Below are 9,954 nucleotides of genomic sequence, written 5' to 3' on the forward strand. Positions count from 1 at the left end.
GGTATATGAAAGGGTGGGCATTTCACTAGATGAAGTATATAAAAGGGCGAGTGCGCTTATTGCAGCCTTAGCAGCATCCTGGGCGATTCTTAAATAAAAAGAACTAAGTTTAAGAATTTAAGGAAAAAGGAGAAGGACTTAATTTTTCAGAAATTAATATACACGGGAGAAATTTCACCCCCTTAAGTACAAATGCTTGTAAAAGTAGAGGTGGAACAGTGGGGAGAGAGGGTGGATGGTAAAGTAGGTTAAAAATGGAGAGACGAGATGGAGCACATTGTTCAAGAGGGTATAAATACAAAAAAAAAAGCAATCTGGAGGCATTTTTGAAGACTGAAAACGTTATCAAAACAAGAAAAACAGAGAAATCTTGTCCAATAAACCTCTCCGGCAAATGTGTGGACATGGTTGCTGACTGTTCAATCGTACTCTTCTCGACCCTTCGGCGTCAAGTTTTCTCAAGTTTCTTGCGACAGGAGGAGCAAATCGGCTATATAAAGTTGAACTGAACACTAAGGTACTTTTAAGTCTCACTAATTTTTACAAAATCAGAGACATGTTTTAAACACTGTTTAAGTTCAAAAAAAATTATTTTTATTGCAAGAATGAAATACTTTTCATACACGTGAACGACACCTCGACCACAATCACTCCTAGCCTCGTCCCCAGGACATTCTTCTTAGAAAATGGCAGGGGCGGGAAAGCCCGAGGTTGAATCCTGACTCCGTGTAGAAAGTTCTTTTTTTCCCATTTATAATGCTCTTCAAACAATCATCAGAAAACTACCTTTTACAACACACGGATTAACCGGTATGTATAGTATTTTAAAGGTAAGAATTGATTAGGGCAAGATACACGGCTGTCAAAAAAATAGAAATAACAAAAACCTCACTCGTCCTTAGTCGTCTAAACTATCTTTGCAAGCTCAAATAAACTGGAAACGAACTTCAGAAAACATCTCAAGATAAAATGTTAAATAGAGAAATTAGAATATCTCTGTACGTTAAGAAACTTTTAGGCATGAAGAAGAAAAAAGAATGATACTTATGTGATGGAACAAAACTTTGACTTATTTCGCTGGCTATCTGGAAATTTACGACATGTCTTCCTGCCACAGAAGTTATTTTGCCAGTATGATCCAGAGTGTGACCGGAGTATTGACAAGACCTTAAGCTTGATTTCCGCCGTCTCCCCCTCCGTTAGGGGCTCATTTTCCAGAACAGCGGCTTACAATCGAGCCTAATAAGACCTTGGTGCTCGCAAAAACCTGCTAAGTAGCTGTCTGTGCCTTGGGCAGATTGTCATTTCAGTTCCGAATACCCACCAAGCCTCAAATATGTACTCTCGCTAAAATGAGTTCATTTTCATTGTCTTTGCTACACTTGCTAAACTTAGACAAGTGACAGCTAGCTAAGTGCGACGTAATATCATCAATGCACTCTGTGACCAACACATTTTCCTCCACACCCCTACTGGGACCTCACTCTGTCTACTATCTCGCGGAAGAACTGCTTGATGAAATAGCCGAAAAAGCCATTTTTCACAATTGATCTCTTCGGCGATTTCATTGACATAACTATATTTGAAACTGTAGCATTATAATTCAATCAGATTGAAACCAGAACAAGATCATCGTTGGAATTTGGATGTTATACCATAACAAAAACTAGAAAGATACTCCCTTTTGCGTTTATTCACTGAAAAAGGGAACTATTTTTCCCGTTTCATTCTCTTGCCGATAAACGCTTTAAAGATCTTTGAATGGAACTGAAATTTACTGCTAATTTAAGACAGAAAAAGTGTGGGGCATTTTTTTTTTTTTATCATAGTGTACAAAGATCTGCCTTCTCCTGATAAGCAAATATCATTATAAATCTTTCGACGTTAACGCTATTTTTTAAGGCACGCAAAAAAGAGTGCCCAAAAATTTTCGTGTGCTGACAAGAGGACTTACCTCGTAAGTGAACTCTTATTTTTTATCATTATCAATAACTATCATTTAAAAAAAAAAATGATAATGTTGTAGAATTAATTGACAAAACGCTATTGTTTTCCAATCGACCACCCCTCTAAGGAATGCGTGACAGGCCATAGTAATTGAATTATTTTAAGCCGCGCAAATATATATCATGATATATCATTCAGCTGCTTCTTCCTCGTTAAAAAGAAAAAAAAAACAGACCTTAAGGCGATTCTAAGTCATGGTTTGTGTTTTTCTGTGCAAAGGAGAGTTATTTTTCCCCTTAGAAATGTGAAATGTAAGGATTATATTTCCTGTCAATTTGTTGAAACAACGCATCTAAGGCTAATTTGCATACGGAGAATGAAGTAACGTTCATCGTCGACAAGAAAAAGACCCAAGGAAAAGCGATTACCAAGTTTTCTCCGCATGTTTTCAAACGTCCAACATTTAAAGGGTCTAATGACATTTAGTGATAACTGGAAACGTTAAAGCTGTGGAAATTAGTCGATCAAATGCGGACGCGTTACAATTCCAGCTTTGCTGTCAAAATGGCGAATTTTGGAACATTAACGGAACTTTGCACGGCACGCAAAGAAGAGTGCCCACAAATTTTATTGCGTTAAGAAGTAGACTGGTCTTAGTACTTCTGATTTATCATAGACTTGAGTCTGGGTCAGGTGCCACTTTTGCGAAATTACCGTTCAGCTCTAGTTATGCAAATTACTTTTCCTGCTGAGCAAATTAAAGGTCATTTTAAAAAAATCATATCTCAGCCAACTTTCCACAGAATGCAACCATTAAACCTTGAAACTATTAATCAGAGTTAAAACTTTTGTGTGAAAATAATCAGTTTATTCGGCTATGTAAGGTAGGTTTGACAGAGCTCTAAAGTTTCACCAAAATCGCACCACTTCCGACGGCAAACTGGCTAGTTTTAGGTGACCGAGAAAATCTTCCTGTAAAATAGAGAAAAAATTGTGTTGGTCCAAATAAATGTGATATTTCTTCATGTGATTGGATAGTTATTGTCCACTGAAAAAATGAGGGCAATCTGTGGTAGACCGAAATTTGCCTTATCGGTTCTTACGCGGACAGCCTCTTAAAAGTATAAAATAGCTTTACCCTTGTCCACTTTACCCTAAGTTTTCAAAGGTTTATTGAAAAAACTCAGGACCTGCTTTATGTGCACAGAAAAATACAAATTTGCCACTGGACACACATAGACCCACAACAGATCATCCGTTATACTTGTTTTTATGATAAGAAGCCGACACGTAAACTGAGGATGTTCACTGGAGATCAGATGACGTCACGTCAGTTTGGCGGATGGCAACAAGTGACAACCATGTGATTTACCGCTAAAACGCGCGGTGCTTGAAATGTAAAATTTCATCCAGCTTACATGAAAAGTTGGACGTTCATATGGACGTACCCAGTATGGAGGATTTCTCAGAACCAACATTCATTGGATGCATAGATTACCAAATTTTGTTACCGATGGTGCTCTGCTATAATCCACCCAACGAGAAAATCTACTTGAAACGAGAAACAAGATAAAATACTTACCCTGTTGCCAGAGTAGGGACTTCTTCAGCAGCCAACACCATTGTCTGATGGAGAGTGCCAAACTGCAAAGCTTTACGCCATCGATCACTCCATAGACGTTTGCATAGACAATTTCAAATCTTCCTTCTTTGATTTCCTTGTTCAAATTGGATTCACCAATAGCTGCAGTGCTTATTCCAAAGTTTACCTTTACTATGGCAGCAACCTGTTGCTTTCGAATATAGTCCAAGGGACTTACTACAGCAACAGTTGTTTTAGTGTCATCTGCAATACTCCCCATATGCGACAACACTTTTCGTATGAACTGATAGATGGCGCTTCTGCTGAATCTCATGGGAATGACAGCGAAGACATCTATTTTTCTCACAAACAATTCGCCAGATACACTCCCTTTGTTGCTCTTTAAGAGTCCTGTGCACAAAACCCCGGAGAGACACATCTAAAGCTGATAAAAACTCACTCTCTTTGTCTTGCACTACCACCACCACGATGAAATTCACCTCACTCAGAGTGTTATTAGACCAGATGTGAAACCTCTTTACAGTATCCAATCAGAATAAAGGTTAATGCTGTCTTTTGTGTCATGACCAATCAGAAAGAAGTCCAGATCGTAGACTAGATGCAGGCGTATTTTTACCCCTGCCAAAACAAAAATAATTGCCTGACCACAGGTTATATATGCATCTCTTATACCATAAGTAAAAAATGTGCTTTGAGAGCCTACTTATTTCTCATGTTCTTTTTTGTTGTAGTTGTTGTTTGAAACTCTGGCCTCACTCTACTTCCTGTGGGGAAAATCAGGTATCGAAAAGTTGTATCAAAATGTGCACTGTTCAGTCATAATCAACTCTTCATTACTCAGTCGTCTACCACTGCTTTTGCTCGGAACATCTTAGTACCTGGGACAAAGAAAACATAAAAGACGAACAAAATGACAACAGTTTTGACCACATTCATTGTCAGGTTCATATGCTTTTTTAAGGTTGGTATGTCTACCTTTATGCTGTCCCGAGCACTTTGGAAGGAACGGTATTACGTTTTTGCTCCACTGTGGCAATTTTTCTCTAATAGTTTTCCAGATTCATATCATCAGTTGCAGCATCAGCAGATTGATTGGAGGCATGATGCCTGTATCTTGCAGAACAGCACATTTTATCAAATAGCTGAACAAGGAGACATACTTGCTGATCGTGCAGTCGATGTGGATGGCCACGAAATTCGCCCATATTGACTAGGTGACGGTGCTTACCTGATATTTCTGTGGCTGGAAATACCATTGCTGGAGGCAACAAGGGATCAGCGTGAAATACAGTTTAACCAACAGCTATTTAGTGGCAGGGTGAAAGTCGAGTGTACCTTTGGCTGCCTGAAATCTGGGTTGAAAATTTTACACAAGCAGCTTGACAGTGTCATAGCATTCTCCTTTAAAACTGCCATTGCCTGTGCTCTATTGCACAACGTTTGTATCAAAATGGGAGACGATTGGGATGACAATGGAAATCCTCATCACTGTGATTGTCATCATGACAACAGAGATGTTGTACGAGATGGAGATGAAATCTGAGACATCTTAAAGGAATTTCTGTAGTTGCTTGATGCATTAATTTTGAAGAAATGTTTTTAGTGGAGCCTTCATGCTCCGGGCACGCGATTGTGGAGCTCCATACTTAAGAGAAAATGGTAAACTATCCATTCGAGAAAATTTGGTTATGAAGTCACTGTATGTCTGATGACAAACTCCAGGTAGAGGTAGGTAGAAATGAATTCTTCCCCTCTCCCCTAGAGGTTTGTCCCCTACTGTTACCAAAGGCTTTAGTAATGAGAGACAAATCAGAATCTGTCAACTGAGCAACTGTTTGGTGGATTTTAGGGCCGATTATTTGACTTTTGAGAGGGTTATCGGTGATTTCAGAAAAAATCATATCCTGTAGACTGATTTCGAGGGGAAAAAAACACTTGCAAGGATTATACCTGGGAAATATAACATCCTGCACTGAAAAACATATCACTCATGACATCTAATGCTGACAAAAATCTTACACCGTTACATATACCGTTACATGTCAGGGAGAACATTTTTGACTCTAGAGAAGGGGTGTTGAAGGCACAAATGTAATAACTGGTCACAAATGTAATAAAGGTCACAAGTGTAATAACATTTGGTCACAAATGTAATAACATTTGATCACAAATGTAATAATTACCAACTTAACAATTTAAAAAGAGTAACTCACTCAGAGACATAAATTAAAGGTAATATAACTTTGTATTCTGAATTGTGCAGGGCAAAGATGACTTTCAAATAATCTCCAAACAAAGGGGAATTCAGTCAAAAGGGCCTAACAAAAACGTAAAGAACGGGAATTTGAAGAGAACTAAAAGAAGTAGGGAGGGGGAAAGCGAAAGGCAAAACTTGAGTTGACGGTTAAAGTCTTTTGTGCGAGCTTCGCAAGCTATTATTAAGCTTTGGGAAAAGCACGGCCAGTGAAATACTCTACAGGTATGCAAAGTTTTTGGATAGTTTTGAACCTTTAATTTTAAGCGAGATAGAGGCCGGAAAATGCCTCAAATAGCTCTTCTTGATGGCATCAGACGGACGGCTGCGAAGGAGACCAGAATTGGTTAAGCACGATAGGTAACCCTCATATGAATTACATGTAAACTTGCTAATTGGTTTATGATGGCATTGAGCAGTTTCAACATGCGACTGTAGTGTCACCTGTTCGTCACACAGTCCTGGCGGAAATTTTATTGTTGCAATATTGTTGCAATATGTTCTTATTTGGTTGGCACGCTTTTCTATTTACGTGTGTTTACAATATTCTTCCAAAAAATGCCAGATATTGCAAACCATCCGAATTCTAGAGGAACTAACCTCACCCACGCATGATACCATTTAGGGGATTTAATAACTGCCCGAAGGCGTTCAACAGCACTACTGCATCTCCCCTTCAGCATTACTAGTTTCCTTATGCTTATGACGACTCTTTTTTCTGCAAGTTCTGGAATGTATACCATAGGGCAAGGCGTCTTGTCTACTGTTTCTCTGAAGAAGGTATTTACACCTCGTAGGGCTGTTCTCATAAACGGAAAGGACTTTAAGGTAATCTTAATGATACTTTCTAGCACATGGTTGTTTAAAAATTGCCCTGTGTATCCTGATCTTACTCCATTCTGTAGCTCGTCATTTTTGTCCGCATGACTTATACCTTCACTTACTGTATCCCCCTTACTTCTGCAAAGTTGTTTTGTGTCCCCGTCAATTCTGAGAACATAACCTTCACCCTCTTTACCTTTGCCTGATACTCACAAGGAACCTCAAGGCCAATTCTATACCAACCCTCTTTACTTGTTTCCCGGTGACTATGACCTTTCCATCGTTGAGTCGTCAGAACGTTTTTTTGGATCCTTTATATTGTTAAGTTCGGCATGAGTGTATAAAAGTCTCCCAATCTTGGTTCCCACTCAGTCACATACTCGTGATATCCCCTAAGGAAAGAGTTTACCCATACAATTTCCTGTGACATTTTAGCTATTCAGCTCACCTTTGATTTGATGTGATATCTTCTGAAATTTTTTAAAGTTGTAAAAATTTTTACTCGTGTACAGTGTGGTGTAAAAGCGTAGGAGAGAATGTCCTCTGTGGGATTTTAGATTTTGTTGTGATTTTCATTTGTTTTAGCTTAGTTTAGATGTTTATTACAATTGTGACCAAATGTTATTACACTTGTGACCAGTTATTACATTTGTGCCTTCAACAGGGGAAAAAAATCTTACCCAAATTTAATCATCCATACCCACCTCCCCCACAAAAGTCAACTGGTCAACCACGTATGGGGTGGGGGAAGAAGCTGATTTAACACTTAAGTAATTGTCATCTATCAACGGTTATCAACAAAATGGCTTTCATTACTTTTAGGGGAAGGTAGCAAGTTTAGTGTGCGAGCAAAATAAGGAATTCAATTTAATATGCATAAAAATTTCTGTCATTAATTCTAATACAGAGAAAGAAAAATACAAATTTGACAAATTTAGCATGTGCAGAAAAAGGCAATATCACGAACAAGTGCGTAAAAAATAGAGAACTTTAGCATCAGGGTTTTTGTGGAACACCACAAACCAGCAGACCACAGAATGTCTTGTGACCACAATCTTGCGGTTGCATTTGCAGTTCATGTTTGAATGGCAGGAAGGGCTTCCAGCAATAAGTGACTTACGGCAAGGCAAGAAATAGCTTTTTATATGCTTTTCCGATGTGTTTGTTGGATTTTTGATCTCAAATCAATGAATTATTCCTGTTTTTTGGGCGATAAAAGTGATGTTGTTCGACTTGATGAAAAACAACATGGCGGTACTACACTGAATGAACAGGTGGTTCAAATCGATGTTATGTTCCTTTCTGCCATACTAACATGACAAAGTTTTCTGTTCCAGTCCGAGGTTAAAACGTTTTTCTATTGTGTGATTCCAGAAAATATCCATACCCCCCCCCCCCCCCCCACGGATGGTCAATGGAAATTCCTAAGGGTTGTGGGGGCTAAAGGGTAAACATTTCCAAGGGGTGTGGGGGGTGCCCACAAGAAGAATTTTCCACAGGGTTGTAAAAGACACGATCAATCGTACGGGACATACTTAAGTATATGTGGATTATTTTGATTTGTAGCACAAAAAAATCAGAAATATATGCCCTTTGAAGGCAAACTTAAAGATGTAACGGTCGGTCCGTCCGATGTTTGAGTTTAATGAAGTCTGTAAATAAATGTCATCCTTCAGGCAAATTGATCGCAATTCTCAGTGCAATTCTCAACAGGTCCCTTAAAGCTTCTCTGGGAATAAATTTTAGCGCATCGATTAATAATGTCGAACATGTATCTAGATTGTGGACTCAATTGCAGATTAGTCTGATTAAAACTTAAGCTAATAGAGAACAAACGTCTATCTCGGCACTATATTTCTTGAGCTTCGTGTAAAATATGGGATGCAAAATGAATGTTTGCATATTTTGTTCTTTTAACTTTGAAGTTATGCTGTAAATGTTGCTTTTGAGATAAAACTGACTAGTAGACTAGAGGTGTACATCATTGAAACTTAATTACAGTATCAGAAATCAACTTTGGGACCAGAAGCCAAAGATTTACCGATAAACTTTGCCTGTAAGAAGATTCATTTTGAAATTCGAAAATGTTCACGTAGTTTTATTTCAAAGAATAGTTCAAATTTGAAGTTATGCTGTAAATGTTTTCTTGAGATGACAAAAACATATTTATCTCTTTTTTTTGTGCCCAGCGTGTTCGCTGGATGGACTAATAAAAAAGAGAGACTGCTCGTTATCAAGCGTGCTCTACCTGCGTAAGAAATACAAATTACTTTTGTAAAAAATTACAAATAGGTCAAACATTATAAAAAACTGTCTTAAGATGAGAATAGTTAATTTTAAGGGGTACACGGTCCATAATCTTTAAATGCGGCAAATAAAGGCCATGAAAAGGAAAATAGGAAAGTCCTGGGGGCAAAGTTAAACCAGTTGATCAGAACTCGGTAGGAGACAAATCTATGGAGAAGTTTTTCACAGACATTCACAGGAATTTTGAGAGAAAATAAGTGAATGATGGCCACCAGAACTTTTAGCGATAAATGCCTTCTCTGGAAAAAAAATGCCACTTTCGTCTGCAATGAGGACAACACCATAAAAACATGTCATTGCAGGATGCGTCTTTTATCGACAAACAGTAAGTTTTGCAGTGTGGACATTTTAACTCGTTCTTTAGTAACTTTTTAGATTTCAGATATTTTATCATTTATTGAAGTGACAATAACAGTAAAAATAACTAAAAAAGATTTAGTTTTTGTACATTTGACGTGTACATTCGCCATTTTGTGTACACTTGTTTTGCTGTGACCCCCTAAAAGTAACAAAAGCCAACAAAATGGCTGGCGCATGTTCATGATGTGGTGTTTTTAAAGACTAAAGTTTTACATTTCAAGATTGAAAATACACAGATAAAATACACAAACGGAAAGAGAAAATTCAAAAGAATGCTCAGTTTCCTTTTGTGGACAAACAAGAGCTTTTTGCTATGAAATTGTCTTTCAAGGAATTCAACCGTGTTTTCTTCACGCCAGATCAGAGTGCTTGGCTTGTTTTGAACCAACTGATGCAGCAAGGTTTCTGAAGAAACTTGAGGTGCATTCTGCATTCCATGGTCAAGGTAAGTACGTTTTAAAAGGGAATTTTTGTATTTTGAAAGGTTTCATGGACGTTTTCTATATTTTGACATCGGCGTGAAAGAATAACCACAAAATGTGCATTTGCTCAGCCGATTTAACTTGCGTGAACAGATGCACGATCCAGTTGGTGATGGGCGAATTGCTTTCCAGGATTAAGTTATGAGTTTTGAATAAAAATTTTAAAGAAATTAAGGTAT

Source organism: Porites lutea, chromosome 3, assembly GCF_958299795.1.
Source record: "Porites lutea chromosome 3, jaPorLute2.1, whole genome shotgun sequence".
Taxonomy (NCBI): domain Eukaryota; kingdom Metazoa; phylum Cnidaria; class Anthozoa; order Scleractinia; family Poritidae; genus Porites; species Porites lutea.